The 20684-nt window shown below is 47.2% G+C and overlaps 1 protein-coding gene across 1 annotated transcript in view; it reads left to right on the forward strand.

The window, feature by feature from the left end:
* The window catches only part of NXNL2 (nucleoredoxin like 2), a 211395-nt gene extending 193165 nt beyond the window's left edge, over nt 1-18230 (forward strand). The window contains exon 4 of the transcript XR_007459820.1: nt 17562-18230. The gene's annotated coding sequence lies outside the window, so the exon portion shown is untranslated. The remainder of the gene's footprint in view (nt 1-17561) is intronic.
* Nucleotides 18231-20684: the final 2454 nt, after the last annotated feature.

The raw sequence follows: 20684 nt of genomic DNA on the forward strand, positions 1-20684 counted from the left end.
AAAAGAAAAAAAAAAACCTATAATAGGCACACAAAAGACAAAGAGAAATGAATCAAAGCAAATCATCAAATATCCAAGGAAGACAGTGAGAGAGGGACCAAACAATTGCAAAATAGAAAAGAACAAACAAAATGCAATAGTGAGTCCTTACCTATTAATAATTATTGCAAGTGTAAATGGATTAAACTCACTAATCAAAAGGCATTGAGTAGCCAAAGGAATTTAAAATAAAACAAAACAAAACCAAAAACCCAGAATCCAACCATATGTGACTACAAGAGACTCACTTTACCTTTAAGTACACTCACAGGCTAAAAGTGAAGGGATATGCTATTTCAAGCAAATTGTAACAACAACAACAACAAAAAAGCAAGAGTAGCCATGCTACTAATAAACTTTAAGTCTAAAAGTGTCATAAGATATAAACAAGGTCACTATGTAATAATAAAAGTGTCAGTCAACAGAAAGATACAACAGTTATAAATATACACACTCAACATCAAACCACTTAATGGTACAAAGCAAATATTGATGTATGTGAAGACAGAAAGAGACACCAATACAATAATAGCAGAGGACTTAATAGCCCACTTAACATAATGGATATATCATTTAGGCAGAAAATCAACAAGGATTCAGAAATCTGGAGCACTGTGGACCAAATGGGCCTGACCGACATACACAGAATATCCCACCTAACACAAGAAGAACACACATTGTTCTCAAGCACACACAGAATGTTCTCCAGGATAGATCCCTTGTTAGGACACAAAACAAGCATCCCCAAATTTGAGGAGCTTGAAATCACATCAAATACCTTTTCTGACCACAACGTGATTTCTTCTTTGACTCTGTTTGAGTGTGTTGTTCACTTTTCACATATTTGTGAATTTTCCCATTTTCCTTCTCTTGCTGACTTCTACTTTCATTGCATTGTAATCAAAAAAGATACCTGTTATGATTTCAGTCTTCAAAACGTTTCCCCTGCCCTTCCTTTATCAGTGTGATGAATAAAAATTGTATATACTCATGGCACACAATGTGATGTTTTGTTATACATATACACTGTTACCACGATCACCACAATAAAGCTAATTAACATATCCGTCACCTCACAGTTGTCGGTTTCTACCTTCATCTTGCATAACTGAAACTTTGTAACCTTTGACTTCCCCCAGCCCCTGGCAACCACCAGTCTCCTCTCTGATTCAGGTCTGACTATTTTGGTTTCACAGGTAAATATTCGTCTTTTTGTGTCTTGCTAGTTCACCCAGCATAATGTCCTCCAGCTCCATGCAGGTTTTGCAGGATTTCCTCCTCCTTTAAGGTTAATAATTCCATCGTGTGCATACACAGCCTCGCACACACATATTCTTTACCTGTCCACCCCCTGGTGGACATTTAGGTCATTTCCATACCTTGACTAGTGTGAATAATGCCGCAGGGGACATGGCAGTGAGAAGACGTCTTGTCTCAGGTAATCCTGATTTCCATTCCTTTGAATGTTTACCCAGAAGTAGGGTGGCAGATCACATGTGGTCCTTTTATTAATTTTTTGAGGAACCTCCATACTGTTTTCCAGTGACTGTACCAATTTACATTCCCACCGATAGTGAGCAAAAGTTCCCTTTTCTCCCCTACATCTTCACCAACACTTGTTATTTTTCATCTTTCTGGTAATAGCATTTCTGCCAGGTGTGAGGTGCTGTTTCATGTGGTTCTGATTTGCATTTTCCTGACATTAGTGATGTTGAGAGTCATTTAGATACCGGTTGGCCATTTGTAGTCTCCTTGAAGAAACTGATAGTCTATTGCTTTTTTTTAAATTGGGTTATTTGGCTTTTTTGCTCTTTGGTTGAAGGAGTTCCTTATATATTTTGGTTCTTAGCCCCTTATCAGATACGGGGTTTGCAAATATTTCCTGCCATTCCATAGATTACTTTTTCCATCTTCCGATTGTTTCCTTCGTTCCGCAAAGGTTTTTGGTTTGATGTCATCTCACTTATCTTTTTTGTTGTTTTTGTTCCCTGTGCTTTTGGTGTCACATCCAAAAAATTATTGTCCAAGAAGTTTTTCTGTATGTTTTATTTTCTCTAGTTTTGTGGTTTCAGGTCTTATGCTTAATTATCCAGTCAATTCTGAGTTTGTTTTTGTGTGTGGTGTGAGGTAAGGGTCCAACTTCCTTCTCCTGCATGTGGACACCCAGTAACATCATTTATTGAAGAGATATTCTTTTCCTGTTTTGTGTTTTTAGCACCCTTGTTGAATATCAAATATCAACAAAAGTAAGATGGTTTTTAAAAAGGTAAACAAAATCAACACACATGTAGCTGGACCAAGCAAAAAAGAGCAAATACTCAAATAAATAAAATCAGAAATGGAAGAGGAGATATTGCAATATCCATTATTCTAAGTGGGGCATTGAAGCTCCTGACTATTATTGTATTACTGTCTATTTCTCACATCAGTTCTGTTAGTATTCTTTACATATTTAGGTGCTTTGGTGTTGGATGCATATATATTTTCCTGATGAAGTGAACCTTTTGTCATTATATAATGACTTTGTCTTCTGTGAGAGTTTTTAACTTGGAGACTATTGTGTCTGATATTAGCATATGTGAGCATAGCCATCCTGCTTCCTTTTGGTTGCCATTTGCATAAAATACCTCTTTTCATGTATTTAGTTCTAGCCTTCTGTGTCCTTAAACTGAAGTGAGACTCTTAAAGATAACATATAATTGGATCTTTTTATTTTTATTCATTCAGCCACTCCATGTCTTTCAATTAGAGAATTTAACACATATATATTTACAGTTATCATTGATAGGTAAGGACTTACTATTGCCATTTCGTTAATGCTTTCTATTTATTTCGTACCTCTTTTGTTCCTCTCTTTTTCTCTCACTGTCTTATCTTGGCATTTTACATACATTCTTTTACATCCTCTGTCCTCAACCTATTGGCTTTTCCTTCGGTCTTGTCACCTGGTCACCACAAGAGGACTGCCACAGTTGACTCTCACAACCTCATACAAATATGTACGAAGGCTGAAAAAAAGGAAAAGAATCTCTTCTCACATTCCTTTCTTCTTTCATCAGGGAGGACAGAATCTTCCAGAAATCTTCCAAGAGATCTCTCCTTGGATTCCATTAGCCAGAACTGGGTCACATGGCTATGTTTAGCTGTAAGGAAAGCTGGTAAAATGAATACCTGATATTTTCAGCTTGAATCGTGGGGCCCGGCCAAAAAGAGAATAGTAACTAACAGAGTCCGACAGACCAACACCCACTGTTTGGCATCTATTGTGACAGATCTGGGGCAGGGAACTGCAGAATGTCAGGAATTCCCCTTAAGACTTTCCCAAGTTTCCTCATTAGTGTAATAAGTAAAAACTAAGATACTGGTTTCCAAATGATACCTTGAATATAAAAGCCCCAGCCAGAAGATAACCACAAACATGACCATGAGTCTAATATTAGAGAGGGAAAGAAAACAATATCGTCCTTGATTTTCGAGAAGTAGACAATTTTAAAACTCAAAATAGGACAAATTCTCAAGAGTTTATGGAATCAAAGGCACAAAGTGTAAAATATTTCATCATGGATTTATGCACTAGACAACATTCAAAAAACCATGTTAACATGCAGTTAGTTAAAAAGTCCTATAATCACTTTGAAACTCAAATCAATATTTTCACCTTAGTGCTTCTAAGTAGCTGGTATTTTCGCCACTTAGGTTTGTGAGCTCATTTGTTCCTATCAATACTCGTTCACCGCTTTGCATGTTAGCAAACAAATTTAACATCTTGGTAACTGATTGTGTGTTTAGTTAATGTCCATTCTCAGAAACACCTCCACAATCACAAATTTGGTCTGCAGGATTGACTTTGATTGCAAATGAGGTTTAGATTCTGAAGTCAAGCGTAGAATGAGGAGCCTAGCTGGAGAAATTAGATATGAAAAAAATATATAAAAGGATCCAAATCAGAAGACAAGAAGTAAAATTAATTTCCTTTTACAGATAATATAGTAGTGTGTAAAAAATCCTTAAGACTCCATAAAAAATTTGTTAGAACTAATAACTGGGGAGCGCCCTGGTGGCTCAGTCAGTTAAGCATCCAACTCTTGATTTCAGCTCAGGTCATGATCTCACGGTTCATGAGTAAGAGCTCCATGTCAGGCTCTGCACTGACAACACGGAGCCTACTTGGGGTTCTCTTTCTCTCCCTCTCTCTCTGCCCCTCTCCTGTTCCTTCTCTCTCTCTCTCTCTCTCTCAAAATAAATTTAAAAAAACATTTTAAAGTAAAAAAAAAAATAACGTAACTGAATTCAGTGAAGTCACAGGATACAAAATCAACATACAAAAACCAGTTGCGTTTCTGTAAACTAACAACGAACTATCTGAAAAGGAAGTTAAGAAATTATCCCTCATGACAACATCAAAAGGAATAAGATACCTAGGAATGAATTAAGGGGGTGAAAGACTTGTATACTGAAAAGTGCATCATTAATGAATAAAATTAAAGAAGACATAAATAAATGGAAAGACATCCATGTTCATGGATTGGAAGAATTATTATTAAAATGTCTATACTACCCCAAATGACCTTCAGATACAATGCAATCCTTATCAAAATCACAGTGGCATTTTTACAGAAACAGGAAAGAATTCTAAAATTCATGTTGAACCAAAAAGAAGCTCAAATCTTACGAAAGAAGAACAAAGCTGAAGGTGTCACATTTCCTGATTTCAAAATGCATTACAAATTTACAATAATTAAAAGAGTATAATACTGACATAATAACAGACATATAAATCAATGGCAAAGAGTAGAGAGCCCAGAAACAACTGCTGGCCAATGCATATATGGTCAAGGGTGCCAAAAACACACATGGAGAAAGGGGAGTCTTTTCCACAAACGGTGCTGGGAAAACTGAATGTCCACACGCAAAGCAATAAAATTAGACTCTTATCTTACACCACACACAAAATTCAACTGGAGAGGGATGAAAAGCTGACACATAAGACTGGAAATCTAAGACTCCTAGCGAAGACCTGAGGGAAAACCCCATCACATTGTTCTGGGCAGTGATTTTTCGAATAGGACACCAAAAACACAAGCAACAAAACTAAAAATGAAGTATAGCCAAACACTAAACTCCATCTGCACAGCAAAGGAAACAATGAAAAGAGAGGAAGGGCAGCCGAGTGTAGGCAACTGACAGAATGGGAGAAAATATTTGCAAACCATCTATCTGATACAGGGTTAATATCGAAAATGTATGAGGAACTTGTTCAATTCAAAAGCATACATAGATACCTAAGTTTAAATAGAGCAAAGGACCCAGATATCAGTTTCTCCAAGGAGACATATGATGGCAACAGGAGTATAAAATGATGCTCAACATCACCCATCACCAGAGAAATGCAGTCAAAGCCACGATGTGCTATCACCTCACACGGTTAGAATGTCAGGACGGCTATTGTATATAAAGACAGCAAGTGTTGGTGAGGATGTGGAGAAATGGGGATTCTTGTGCACTGTTGGTGGGAATGCAAAGTGGTCGGCAACAGTAGAAAACGGTATGGAGGTTCCTCGCAATTTAAAAACAGATATACTCTATTATGTGACAATGATACTTCCACGTATTTGTCCAAAAGAATTGAAATTACCATCTCAAATAGATATTTGAACTCCTGTGTTTATTGCAGCATTATTCACAATAGCCAAGATGTGGAAACAAGCTAAAAATCCACTGGTGGACAAGTAGATACAGAAAAGGTGGTATATAGACATAGATGAAACTTGAGAATAACATCCCAAGTGAAATAAAACAGTCACAGAATGACAAATACTGGATGTTATTCTTATAGGAGTTATATAAAGTAGTCAAACACACTGAGGCAGAGAGTACAATGGTGGTGGCCAGGGTAGGGTATAGGGGAATATAAGGATTTGCTACTCAATGGATATAAAACTTCAGTTATGCAACATGATTAGGTTCTAGAGATCTGCTGTACAGTATTGTGTTTCTGGTTAACATTACCGTATGTTACATTTAAAAATTTGTTAAAAGGGTAGGTCTCATGTCAAGTATTCTTATCATGCACACACAAAATGAGCTGAGAAAACTCCCAACAGAATAAACCCAAAGAAATCCATATCAAGATATATATAATTGTCTCACTAATGAAAACTAAAGCAAAGAAAAATAATGTTGAGATAATGATAAAGAATGGCACGTTCATGGGGAAAACTATTTAAATGCAGGTAATTTCTCACCAGAAACCATGGAAGCCAGAGGGAAATAGTTCAACATCTTTAAGTGCTTAGGGGGGAAAAACCCTGCCAACCCTGAATTCTGTATCCAATGAAAACATTTGTTAAGAATGAAGGGCTAATAAAGACATTCTTAGATGAAGAATAAGTAAGAGTATTTGTCACCAGCTTACCCACCTTAAAAGAAGGACGAGAGAAAGTGCTTTTAAGCTAGCCACGCAAAAAGCTATTCAAAGAGATACACTAAAAATCCCCACTCTAGATATATCAAAATGAAAGTCTAAAATGTTTAAGTAACCCATAGGAAGGCAGAAAAAGGAAAAGAGAAAAATGAAAACAAGAGAGAACAGAATACATTCATACGTACATACACATATACATAGTTTAAGTCCCACTATATCAATAATTTAAAGTGTAATTACATTACATGTAAATGCTTTAAACACACAAATTAAAAATGGAGAGTGGCAGAGTAGATAAAATTCATAATCCAAAATATTCTGTCTCTAAGAAATTCACTTCAAATATATTAATATTGGTAGGTTGGAAGCAAAAGGATGGGAGATATATGCCATATGCTGTGGAAACAATCAAAAGATAGGAAAAGTGGTTATAATAATAACAGATAAAATGGACCACAGTACACACAAAAATTACTGGAGACAGAGAGAAAGATTACAGAATGATTAAAGGGTCAATTTATGAGGAAGATCTAACAATAAATATGTATTCATTAAACAAGAGAGTTTCAAACTCTGTGAAGCAAAACTGATAGAAAGGAAAGGAGAAATAGAAATCCACACTTAGAGTTTGCAACTTCAACCCTTCTTTCTCAGAAAATGATAGGGGAACTAGAAAGAAAATTGGCAAGTATATAGAAGACCTCGATAACACCATCAACTAATAGGATCCAATCAACATTTAAAAAAATTTTTTTAAAAGAGAGGTGTTCAAGCATTATGATCACCAGACCTTCAATCTGTTGTTTGCCCAAAACTCTAAGATCCTTTTTACAAGCCAGCAGTTTCCTAGCAGCTGAGAATAAATTTATGTTTCTTCTTGTGTTGGAAAGCCATAGGAGGGCAGAAAAAAATCTCCTAGAATTTACCATCTGTTTTGATTGACTTACAGGTAATTTATAATCTCAACTCCTGGGAAACCACAGCGTGGCTCCTTACAAAAACCTCAAGGACACAGAACCATGTCTTAAGTTCACGGCAAAGGCTTAGCCAGTGTAGAGAGAGTCTGTTGCTGGGAATCTTTGCAAGACAGAACCCCCCTCCTGGGGCCTCACCAAGATGTGTGCTCTTCAGGAGGATGATTGTAAGGGCCTGCTCGGTGGGATAAAAACCAGCTTTACGTAGACCAGCAACTTGTTCCCCTTCTTTTTTTCTGCCATAGAGCAGTTTGTGCGAACTGTCAAAGCCTAAAAGAGTAAAGCTCTTTAAGGACGGAAAGTGTGTTTCAGTTCATGTGGCCTCCCCGACACCCACTATGTAGTAAGTGCTTGAAGAATTGAAGCCAAACTAGACGTTCTCCTCTTGGATGGGGAGAGAATGACAACTGTACGTATCACCTCCTGCTGTCCCCACCATCTGTGGGACGGTCTCTGGCCAAGAACCGAAGGGAGTGAATGTGCTGCGGTGAGAGCAGGGCTCCCAGGAGAACCGGCCAGGCCATTGGCCCAGAACAGGGTGTGGAGGCTGAACGTGGATCCAGGAGGCTCAGTCGGGTTCCTGAGTATCTGGAAGAGACCCGGCCACCCCTGGGTGGCGGGAGGGACAAAGAAACGGGGCCTTGGGTGGGGAGTGGTCGAGAGAAGATCCCAGGCGCCGTGTTCTTGTCTGTGCATTCTCTGCCCTCTCCCGGGGAGCCCAGGGTGAGGATGCATGCAGGCCCCGGGGCTCTGGAGGGGGGTTGGTGCTGCTGCGGGGGTGGGGGGCAGTTGCTCGGGTGAGGACCCACAGCTTGAAGTCCAGGAGGGTGATGCCTCTGGCTTCGTTCTTCTTCCTCAGGATTGCTTTGGCTCTTCCGGGGCGGGGGTCCCTTTGTTACTGTGTCTCTCTCTCTTGCCATTCTCTCTGTCTCTGTTGTTCAGTGGTCATCAGTCAGCCCTCGTTCTCCAGGAGGAGCTGCTCTATGGGCAGGTGTGATTTGCCATGTTCCGGGAAGGGGTGAGTTCAGGGTCTTCCTACATCACCATCTTGAACCGAAACTCCCTTCCCTTTCATTTCTTTGACATCTTAGATTGAATCATTTGAATTTTTTTCTTATGCTTGAACAATTCTGATCTTGCAGTGTATTTATATCTACATTAAAAAGTAGCCTTTATTCATGATATTAGGTTTGTTTTTTCCAGCTTGAATATACCTCCAGCTGAGGTATAACCGACAATTGGAATGTATTCTTCCTTATTTACTCCCTACACCCTTCTCCCTCTCCCTCTGTCCCTGTCTCTCTCTCTCTCTCTCTCTCTCTCTCTCTCTCTCTCCCTTTTCCTCAAGGAGGGTAGTAGCCATGATCAATGTGAGCATAATAGTTATGTACAGATCTGACACTGAACATTCTTTGCTCAAAAAAAATTGGAAAGAGGGAACTTTCCTTCTGTAATTCTTTCCATGAGTGTACTTGCCAGACGGTGGTGAGGAAGTGTGGTGGGATCAAACCTTCAGTGGGGGTCTGCCTCTGTGCACGTCTGCTGAGTCACCTGCCCTCGGGGCTGTGTTCTTGCCTCGTGTGAACCTGGCGGAGCAGCCCTCGAGAGGGGAGCCTGCGCGTGCGTGTCTCGGACAGGTGCACCGACCAGTGTGACCTGCCTCAGGACGTTTGGTCCTCTCTTTGAGGCTAAGTCAGCGCGGATAAGTGTGTCAAACCCTCTGTGTTACCCTCTGTCTTGTCCAATTTTCTCCTTAGACCCTTTTCTCACCGCCGCATCTCTGCCCGTCATTTTCCTGCATTGGTTTAATCCTCTGAGTGGGTAACATAGACGTGAGTGCTCCTGTGGCAAGTCTCTGTGAGTCCGAACACCAAAGCACAAATCCCGGTACCTCAACTTCCCTACGCGCCTCCTTTTACGGACCACGTGCTTTCTGTTTTACACAGTTTCTCCGGATTCCGCACCCACCCCCCCCCCCACGTTCCCAGAAAGATCTGGACACCCACTTTGAAAAACAGGTATTATCCTGTCTAGTCCTCATCTTCACATCATGCCCTAGGTCATGAAATTTTGCTGGTTGTCCTTAGGTTCATGGCATACTCCTGTGAATTCTTCAAGTCGTCAGAAATCTACTCGCAAAACAATTGCTTCCACGGGGTGAGCAATGAAGGACAGAATATTTCAGATACGAAGTCTGTAGCTATCGTCTCTTGAAGGATTTGTTTTGACATCTTACAGACAGTTGTTTATACTGTCATAGGTATATGATTATTATAGGTGTAAATTTTATCAAAGGATGGCTTGCAAAATGACACAAACAATTCTCCATCAAGCGCCCAGTCAGCACCTGCCTAACCTGTTAGTGAGGGAACCTGCAGTGGTTCAGATGAGAACATCTTAGATCTCAAGGAGAGGTGGTCAGCTGGCAGGAGAATTCCAAGTCAGATGGAGGAGAGAGAGTAACCCCCTACTTGGCAATGGAGCCGTAACCTTTGAAATCTTTTGTAAGAAAAGAAAAATTTAAAGAGATGTATATAATTGACGTCAAATGCGTGTTTAGAAGGTACCTTCAGAACACGGTTGACATTCGTATCACATACGAAGCCATCACGATAATCAGGATGGCAATCATACACATCCCCCCAAACCCTGTCATCTCCTAACGGGAAATCTGCTGAGACTGAGCGGTTTTGCAGGACGGTTTCAGCCGCTGGGGCAGCCCTGGGCTCTGGGCTCCTGCTCTGGCCGCTCCTCCCTTAAGAGCTGCCCTCCCTGGGGCGTCTGAGTGGCTCAGTGGGTTAAGCGTCGGACTCTTGATTTCAGCTCAGATCACGATCTCACGGTTCTTGGGTTCAAGCCCCGCATCGGGGTCTGTGCTGACATTTCGGAGCCTGCTTGGAATTCTGTCTCTCTCTCTCTCTCTCTCTCTCTCTCTCTCCTTCTCTGTCGGCCCCTCCCCCACTCTCTCTTTCTCAAAACAAATAAACATTAAAAAAAAAAAAAAGAGCCACCCTCTTGGGGAGGGGTCCTGTGTCCTCTGGGGCAGGAGCAGTGGGTGATTGACTCTCCTGCCTGAGCTGAGGTCCCCTGGTCCCCTGACCCTGGGTGTCCTGGCGGTGTCCAGCTCCCAGGAAAGTGCACCCGGGCCCCAGGCAGTTGGGGACAGAGCCCCCGGGGAGGCCCTTAGCCCTTCACATGGCTGTTTCGTGGCTACCAGTGGCCAAGCTCCTCAGAGACATAATGTTGTCTCAGGACACCATTTAGTCTTTTTCGGGGAAAGAACTTTACTCTTCAGAGTGGACTCGGTGCCGACGCAGAGATGCACCCTGCGAGTGACCTGCCTCGGTTTGCCCGTAAACACGGGGCGGACTCTCGCTCTGCGGCCCGAGGGTGCCCTGAGAATGCCGCGGCCGCCTCCCAGTGCTCCCGCGTCGGTGACTCCCAGCGGCTCCTTCTGCAAGGTCGCCTACACACGGCTCACCTGCTAGTGGCTTCGGTTCTCCGGGTTCAGGCGGAGGCTGGAAGAGCTTTGTGGAGGGGGGACAGCGTGCACCTGTCACCCTGCGCGTGTTAACGCCTGCAGCCCAGTGAGCCAGACGGGACACCTCCCCCACCCCCCACATCTCCTCCCGCCTCTTTGCTGCCCGCCCGCCCTCCGCCCTTCCCCGGGCGTGCGCCGCTCTGCTTTTTCTTGCTAAAAGTCAGTCCAGGGGTTTTACGTCAGGAATCGGTCCAGTACGTGGCCCTTTGGGACTGGCTGAGCCACTCAGCAGGACGGAGATTCAGCCTTGCTTCCACGTCTGCAGCACCGTGTCCTTTCCTCCTCGTTCTGGTTACCATGCACCTGTTGACAGGCGTCTGGGGGTCCCCCGGTTCGGGGACCCCTAGAGCCCACCCTGCCCACGTCCACCGCTGAGAAGCCCCCCCGCCACGGGTGGCTGTCCACCACCTGCCCGCAGGGCCACGGCCACCCCCTCCTCCGGCCGCTTCATCAGTCGGGAGCCCCCTTTCCTGACACGGCCTCCCTGTGGCCTGGGAAGTGGCTGCCTCACTTCATCTCGGGAACGCTCCCTCTGGTCCAGACAGCTTTGGAATTTCGTGGCAGAGCCCGAGTCCCTCTTGCTGGAACCACCTCGGTGCTGGGCAGCCCGAAGCTGAGGTCTGGGCTTCAGAAACGGGCTCCCCGCTTTACAGAGTCAAAGTGGCGGGGAGGGCTCCCGGGGTCGGTGACGTTGCCGGAACCAGAAGTTCCTCCGTCCCGCCGGGGAAGCCCTCTCTCTGGGGCCTGTTGGGCCGGCAGCTCCCTGGTCCCTTGTGGCAGGCCACTGTGGGGGCCCGGCGCCTGGGGACAAAGTGGCACTCCGCATGCAGACGTTCCGAGAGTTACTCCCAGAAGCAGAGCTCAGGACATTTAAGTGACCAACCTGTCACTGGTAGTTACAGGCACCGTTCATGGTCCCCACTGTCCGCTGGGCTCTCTGCAAGTGACTTAAATGCATCATCCGATTGGCTGCCCCCAGTGACCTCGTGAATACGAAATTGCTGCTACCACGGTTATTGCTCTGGTTCTCCAGGCGAGGGCCTGGTCATCGTAGACGTTGGCCAGTGTGCCCAGAGACACACAGCTAACAGGTGCTGAGCAGGTGGACGGGAGGCTTCTGTCACGAGTCCCGTCTGCCAGACCCTCCTTCCCGAGGCCGTCCTAACGCCGCAACAGCTGTGGCCTTCCTGCCCCCTTTCCTGCGCCTTCCTCCCCCGCCGGGAGTCAGCAGATCCTACCCGGGAAGGCTCTCCTTTCGGGACCTGACGTGGCCTCCCTGCCTTCCCCTCCCCCACGGAGGAAAGACCCTCTTCGAGCTGTCTTGCCGAAGACAGTCGAGGAGCTCTGAGAAGCCGCACTTGAGCGTTCGGCTCAGAAATACGTACAAATATTTCCCAAGAAGTCTGACCAAATGCATTAAAGGCTTGCATCCCTGGTGCTTGTTCTCATCGTCAGAGATGCGCTCCCATGTCTTGGGATTCGCGGGACGAGTGGAGCCTGAGCCACATGCGGCATGGCCGGGAGCTCAGCCCGCACGCCCGCATCCGGGAACAGTCTGGTTTGCAGATGCCCTCGGGAAACAGAAGTCTGTCTTGTGTTCACGTCCGTGCAGCTGCCACCGTGAAATGCTTTCTCGTCCACGCTGTCACCACGCGGACAGCCCGGGCATCCTGGGGAGCGAGCGGCGGGGTCGTTGCCATAGCACCGCGTTGGCACAGAGCACAAGTTTGGCAGGGCGGTCATCACAAGTACATCGCTGGGGACCTGGCTGGTGACAAACGTCCCCGCATCCTAACACAGAGGTTAAAATATTTCACGGGGTAAAAGGTGCTCTTCGCGGCTCAGCCTTTCCGGGGCAGGTCCACGTGTGCCGACGGCGGGCCACACACGGCAAAGGAGTCACGGTCGCGCAGCATGGTGCCCAGTGTGGGGACTGTGACCGTCTCCCCCAGAGAGTCACCAGGAAAGTTCGAGCGCCGGCAGAGGAGGTCTGCCGGCTACACGTTGCTGGTGCAACCACGCTGCGGGTCACGAGGCTGACAGCCACACGGGCCCGCCGTGGTGGCCGGGCACCGCCTGGGGACTCCGCTGCACCCACAGACGATGGTGGCCCACTTGGTGAGCCGGAAGGAGCTGCAGAGCAGAGCCCTCATCAACGTGGAGACTGCTGAAACTGACACTGGCTTGTGGGCTTTGGGACAACGCACCCCTGGTGTCCTCCTGCCTGCGACCCGCACGGCAGGGTGCTTCTCCCCCGGGGGGCCTGAGACGCTTCAGCCCAAAGCAGCACACCCTCAGTGACTCACCTCTGCGCGGGCTAGGGCACCGTCTACACCCGCGTGGGCTAATGCGCAGTCTACACCCATGAGGGCTAGCGCACCATGGTCACCCGCTCAAGCCAGCAGGCCGTTCACACCCACGACGCTGGCCGAGGAACCTGGTGACGCAGTCACCAGGAGATGGGATGCCGCTTCCACACTTCCCAACTCTGGCCGCCCATTCAACCTGGCTGAGATTCCAGGTCTCTTGCCTGCAAGCTGGAAATTGGAAAACCCGACGTTCTGGAGCCTCCCACCCTCCCTCCGCCTGGTGTCCCCGGGGGTCCTGAAGAGGCACCTCCATGCAAGACTCCCGGCCGTGCTCAGGGCTGTGTGTCCTCCCCACGTCCAGGACATTTTGTCCTGTCCCCGTTGAGATATTCCTCACACAAGTCCTCGAAAGCGGTGATTCTCAGGCCCTTTACTCTTTTGAAAACTCAGGTACATCGTGAACCCTCCTCCCAAAGGAAAAAAAAAAAAGCCCATTAATCAGGCGTGGATAGACTCAGTATCGATCACATGTCAATTCTGCCCAAATTGATCAATGCAACCCCAACAGAAATTCCAGCAGGCTTTTAAAAATCTGACAATTGAATCTAAAAGTCCTACAGAAATGCATAATACCTACAACAGCCAAGGTAATTTCTAAAAATAAGAACTAATTTGGAATGCTAACATTATCTGATTTCCAGACTATAATGAGTTTGCAGTAATTGAGGCAGTGTACCTTTCTTGAAAATACAGACAAAAAAGATCAGTGGAGTGGAAAGGAGTCCAGGAATCCAGCCACCCTGTATGGACAACTGATTTTGACCAAATTTCAAAAACAAGTTAATAGAGAAATAATAGCCTTTTCACTAAATGGTCCTGCAACAATCAGGTATTCATACTTTAAAAGATGTCACTGGGGCGTCTGGGTGGCTCAGCTGGTTGAGTGTCCGACTGTGGCTCAGGTCATGATCTCATGGTTCGTGAGTTCAAGCCCCCCATTGGGCTCTGTGCTGACAGCTTGGAGCCTGGAGCTTGCTTCGGATTTGGTGTCTCCCTCTCTCTCTGTGCCCCTCCCCTGCTCACACTCTTGTCTCTCTCTCAAAAATAAATAAACATTAAAAAAAAAATTTTTTAAGATGGCACTGTTTTATTTCACAGAGTGAAAACGTGGTGGGGATGTGGGGTGAAAGGGGTCAGTTGCCCACCCGCCAACCCCAGACCTTGAATCCTTGCGAGAAACATGCAGTACTATTAGGTTGACATAAACAAGGGGGAAACGGAGAACAGTGATAATAAAATGCTGCAAATAAGTCTATAGGTTTAAAGGAACATCTTTTCAGAAGTTCACATCAGGTGTCATGGATATTCAAGGAAAATGGGGGGCTTGCGGCTTCTCAAGATTCAGAGAGCGTCCGGGCTGGGAGGCGGTTCTGCTGGGAGGGGGCAGAGCGGGGCTGAGCCCAGGACATGTCACCTGAGCTGGTGGCCGGCCAGACCCCAGACTCTGATTAAATCCTGAGGATTTAGGATTCAAGGTGACAGGTCCCGTCCGCCTTCATTTCAACCCTGGAAGCTACAGTTTGGTTCAAAACGAGCGCAATCTCTAAAGGTTTCCAGGAGCAAATATAAACTCTGCCCCACAAATAACCGAAACCAGATTCTCTGGAGGAGGCGGTGGGACAAGCGGAGGCGGGAAAAACGGAGAGTACTTTTTATTTGACGGAGTGGACAAATGGGAGACGGAGGTCGTGAATCATTTCATTAGGAATAATGGCTTGGATTTATAGGGTGCCTTTCTTCTGAAGATCTAAAGCCATTCCCGGGAATCCCTGCTATTTTGTCTGTGTTCACAGCAACTTGAGCAACAAAACACTGTTGTGGAGTAAACATCAAATGCAGAAATGCTGCCGAAAGGGGGGTAGGGAGGCTTGAGAAGCCTGCGGGCCCTGAGGTGCCCCCAGAGGAAGGGGAGCCGTGGGGCTGGGGGGGGGGGGAGGGGAGCAGCTGGTGCTGCCAGGACCTGCCTCCTTCCTGGTTTCTGCCAGACGAGGCCCCGGCAGGTGCAGGGGTCTTCCCATTCCCAGCTCTCTTTGTCCACCTTTTCTTCTAAAAATAGACTTTATTCTAGAGTGGTTTTAGGCTCACGCCGAACCCGGGAAGAGATTTCCCACGTGCCTCCCGCCCACCCCCTGTGCACGGCCTCCCCCCACCAGAGGGGGGCATTCGTGGCAAGTGATGAACCCACAAACCCACAGGGACACATCGTCATCCCCCACAGTCCACAGTTTACACTCACTTGGGGCTCACTTGGGTATGTGCCTTCCGTGGGTTTGGACAGATGTATGATGATGTGTGTCACCATTACAGAGTCACACAGAGTCCTTCCGCTGGCCTGGAGTGCTCTGTGTCCTCTTCACTCCCGTTCCTCACCTCCAGGCAACCCCTGACTGTCTACGGTCCCTACAGCTTTACCTTTTCCCGAATGTCACATAGCTGGAATCACACAGCCTTTCCAGCCGGCTTCCTTCTAACTGAACATACTTACAGTCCCTCCATGTCTTTTCGTGGCCTGATAGCTCATTTCTTTTTCTTTTTTTAATGTCTGTTTATTTTTGAGAGAGAGAGAGAGAGAGCGAATGGGGGAGGGTCAGAGAGGGAGGGAGACACAGAATCGGAAGCAGGCTCCAGGCTCCGAGCTGTCAGCACAGAGCCCGACGTGGGGCTCGAACCCATGAACCACGAGATCATGACCTGAGCCGAAGTCGGCCGCCCAACCGACTGAGCCACCCAGGCGCTCCAACTCGTTTCTTTTCAACACTGAATAATATTCCATTGTCTGGATGGACCACAGTTTACTTATCCATTCACCCACGGAGGACATCTTGGCACGATTATGAACAGAGCTGCTGTGAACACTGCGTGCAGGTGGTGTGGACATCCGTGCTCTTATCCACTGGAGACACACTGTGGGCTGTGATCGCTGATGGCTGCGTCCCACAGAAAGAGCAGGTTAGCTCTTATCGCTCTGTCCGCCTCTCGATTCCTAGTTCCTTTCTTAAGGTTTTGTGTTGAAATAGAGTATTGTACCACGGTGCCACATTGGTTTCTGATGTACGACACAGTGATTTGGCAAGTCTGTGCGTTCTAAGGGCAGTTCAGTTGCTAAGAAACCACCTACCCGTTTTCCACGTTGAGTTTTCCCCCGGCCACCAAGGGGAGTTCCCGTGGCTTCAGTTGTTCTGTGTCAGGAGTGGCCAGACCACAGCAGAAACCACACAACGTGGTCAGTACCTGCAAGGGGACCCGCGTGTCTCCGACCTAGGCATGTGTGCGGGGCTCAAGGAGAAAGCGTCTGACGTCCTAATTGGCAGTGTGGCCCAGTGTTGCCTCTGGGGCTGTGGGCGCAGGTGATCGGTCTTGTTGTTTCTCTTCCTTGTTCAAGCATCAACCAGACAGAGCACCTGACGTGTGCCGGGCGCCCCTGCTCGTGTGTCAGGGGCCCGCCAGCCCGCTCCCCACCTCCAGCCTAGATGCAGACGTGGTGCCAGCCGAGGTGTGGCTGGAAACTAGAAGGGTCGCCTGCCAGGTGGGGAGCAGGGTGGGGTCACGGCATGGCTCGCTGAACCTCACAGAGGGCTGGAATGCCCATGACGCCTTCTCAGAAATGCGTGACCTTGTCTACTCCCAGATTATAAAGCCTGATGTAAAAAAAGCAATTTAGGGATAATCCAGGGAGATTGAATATCCACCGGGCGCTCGTTGGAGGTGGTAACGTCACGTCTGCCATATCAGAGACAAATGTCCTGTGGTTTAGAGACGCACAGGGAAGAGTCTAGCAGTACAAACATATGGAGCCCATTGTTTGCACCAATGAGGGTCAACAAACACAAACCATGCAACAAAGGGGAAGTTGGAGGGGGGAGAGAGGCAGTGGTTCTCAAGCTTCACGGGCCCCCCGAGGGATGTTTAACACTCGATGCTGGGCCCCCAGAGCTGCCGGTCGGGTGGGGCTGGGGTGAGACCTGGAATTCTCGTTTCTAACAAGTCCCGGATGCTGCGGACACTGCTGGTTCACACTCTCAGAACCACTGTGTGAAGGAAACAGCAAGATTGCAAAACACGGCTGATCACGCACTGGGCATGGGGTCGAGGGGTGATCACGCACTGGGCGTGGGGTGGCTTGAGATTCCTTAGACTATCATCTCTACGTTTGCGTGCTTGACATAGAGGTGTCCGAACATCTTTTAAACAATATATTCTCTGCACATTTTCAGAGTTGAGAAAACGTTGACGATCGAGAAATCAAATTCTTGCCAAGACCTTCCTCTACCCAAAGCTCCCATGAGGAATCAAGCACCAGGTCCAGGGGACACTCAGCCAACACGCCCACAGAAGGCCCATCTCTTCTCACCGTTTGCCAGAGATTTGGGTGACAGTGACGCAGCCACCTGCCTTGCGAGGAAAGACAACAGGTGCGTGGTCCCGGCAACTCGCCACAATGGGAAAACCCGCGTTTCAGTGACTTAGTTTACGAATAACTCATGTTCAGCTCCGTTAGCTGTGGAAGCATTTGGTCCTGCTCCCCCAGCCTCCCTCCCTGGGGAATAAAAACACACAAGAGTGGTTTAAACGAGAGAAACATTTGCTTTTCTTTCCTCTGGGGCCTCCTGAGCTGCTCAGGGGCCAGCATCCTACTACGCCGGCCTCATGACCCAACATGGCAGAAAAGGTGAGTGGCACTGGATGAATCCGGAAGGTTCCCAAGGCTACAGGCCCCCTGCCGGCATCTCCACTGGGGTCCACTCCACCTGCAGGGACACCGGGCTGCACACAGTCGGAACAGGGACAGATGGGCACAAAGCCTCATCATCAAAGGGCCACACTTCCTCCCTTAACACTCAGGACCCACCAGAGCTGAGGACCCAGCCTTTCAAGCCCGTCCTGGCTGTTCAGTCAAGTCTCTTGTGAGGTTGCCCATGGGCCTACTCAGAAAAAACAGGACAAGAAATACCATAGAGCCCATTAGCAGGGTGGGACTTGAATTCCCATCTCTCAAGCACAAAAAAACAAGAAACCCATGCCTATCCTGTTCAGTGGCAAAGTTCCTTGAGGCCGGGGGCAGAGACAGGCCTCTCAGCCTGCAGGAAACGCAAGTGTGAGTTTGCATCTTGGGTTCTCCCAAAATGGGTGAAGTTGGCAATTTCAGGATAGTCTACTTCCTGCAATTTTCTTACCTAAAAGCAGCTCACACGTTAGCACCTAAAATCCCTTCCAGGACCTACAGTGCTCAGGTTGACAAGGCAGACGTTGTGATCCCCGGTGTAAGGGGCAAGTCTGCAGGTGGAAAGGTCCTCCAGGGTCCTGGGGAGAGACTGTCCCTTCCCTGAGCCCATGTGGTAGAGCCTGTTCTGCAAGTAGAATTTAGTCACAAGGCCTTCGAGATCTTCTTCGTTTGTTCAAAATGAAGAGATAAAAATCAGTACATAGGCCCGTAGAAAAAGTACAAAATGTAGCTAAGAAAAAATACATTATTTTCACCGTAAGCTCTGCTCTGTGTGTGTGTGTGTGCCACACTGCATGTGTCTCTAGAATATTCTGCTGTTTTGCAAACGTGTAACTGATTTTAAAGTAAGAACCTGAAGTGAAAGCTCAGCGATCAGTTATGTTCATACCTTAAAGAAACATTGAAAATAACTGAGGTTGAGGAGAAAGAGGGAAACTCAAACCTTGGCCCCAATGGGCAATTAGGGAAGACACGTTTTTGACGGAATCTCGGGGTATTTGGACAAAGCAAGCTTAGCACGATGGAACCCCGTGCCCCCCACCAGTGGCCCTGGATGTTCCATAAAACCTCAGGCGCCTGGAGGGCCGCTGGCCAGAGGGCTGAGCCTGCTTACGGCCTGTGCGGTAGGGACCCGGGCTCTGTTCCCACCGGCCCCGTGCTCTGGCATGCCCTCCCCAGAGAGGCCTGGCCGAGCTCTGCGCCTGCTCCTGTTCTCCCTCCTCTGTGCAGACGCAGGGAGACAAGTTCAAAGGCCTCCAGAGAACAAACAGCCAAGGTAGATTCCAGCCTGAGCCTGCCTGCACCCCAGGCCCACGCGCAGCCAGAGAGCGGGGGTTGGGGGGACGCACCTCACCCGGGGGGGAAGCACAGAGCCCTCCTTCGCGGATGTGCCGGGCGGTGCGTGGTGGCCAGCCTCCAGACCAGCACACGGGCTGAAATCGTGTGGTATTTGTCTTCACCGTAATACTCTCCAGCTCCATCCATGTTGTCGCAAATGACAAGATCCCATCCTCTCTATGACTGAATATATATTATTACATATATACTACATCTTCTTTATCCACTTACCTATTCGTGGACACTTGGGTTCCTTCCATATTTTCGCTGTTGTAAATAATGCTGCTATAAACATAGAGGTGTGTATATCTTTTCAAATTAGTGTTTTCATCTTCTTTAGGCAAATACCCAGTAATGGAATGACTGGATCATAGGCTGGTTCTATTTTTAACCTTTGGAGGAGCCTCCACACTATTCTCCAGAGTGGCTGCCCCAGTGTGCATTCCCACCGACAGTGCAAGAGGGTTCTTTTAAAATACCTTTAATAGGAAGGTAGCTGTCTGTGCGGTTTCTTTTCAAGAAGAAAAGGTTTTCTTTTTAAAAGCTGAGGGAAACCGTATTGGTCCCCAATCCTGGCTGATTGTTAAAATCACCCGGAGAGATATTTCTAGAGTGTTTAAGAGCTTTTAAAAACACAGATCGCAGATCGGAGCATCTGTGTTTGAGAGCCCTTGACCCTGGCAGCTGGCCGAGATGCCGTCCATCAGCCTGTTCTGTGATTCTTTGCTGTTCCCTCTGTTTTTCCCAACTCAGAATGAGCCCCTAACGGCAGCAAATCATCAGACAGGACTTTTCCATCTGTAAAAGGAAAATTATTAAAAAAAAATCCTTCTTGCTATCACTGACTCTGTATTTATAACTTGTTTCCATTGAAAAAAAATGTTTTGTTCTGTACAGTTGCAAGTATTGGTATTTAAATAACTCAGTCTTAATGTTGTTAAAACGATTTCTTAATGACGAAAAAGAGTTATTAGTGAGAGGCTTGAACAGCCAAAAAGAAAGTAATTTGCATTTGTATTAATATCAAGTAGGATTTTAAATTCTCTTTCACGTTAAATACAGCTCATTTTTATTGACTGTGGTTGAAACTCAGGCCAGCCTCTGTGCTGGGTGGGAAGCGCTTACTCGGGCTGATCACCGCGAGCTCGATCCCGCCAGGGCGCCTGACTCGCCTGGGAAGTGGCCTCCTCACACTGCAGTCTCAGGGCCACTGCTCGCTCCCTGCGGTGACACCCGTGGGGGGCCAGGAACAGCCTGTTAGTATTCCCTCCTCTAA

The sequence above is a fragment of the Panthera uncia genome, chromosome D4, assembly GCF_023721935.1.
Source record: "Panthera uncia isolate 11264 chromosome D4, Puncia_PCG_1.0, whole genome shotgun sequence".
Lineage (NCBI taxonomy): Eukaryota > Metazoa > Chordata > Mammalia > Carnivora > Felidae > Panthera > Panthera uncia.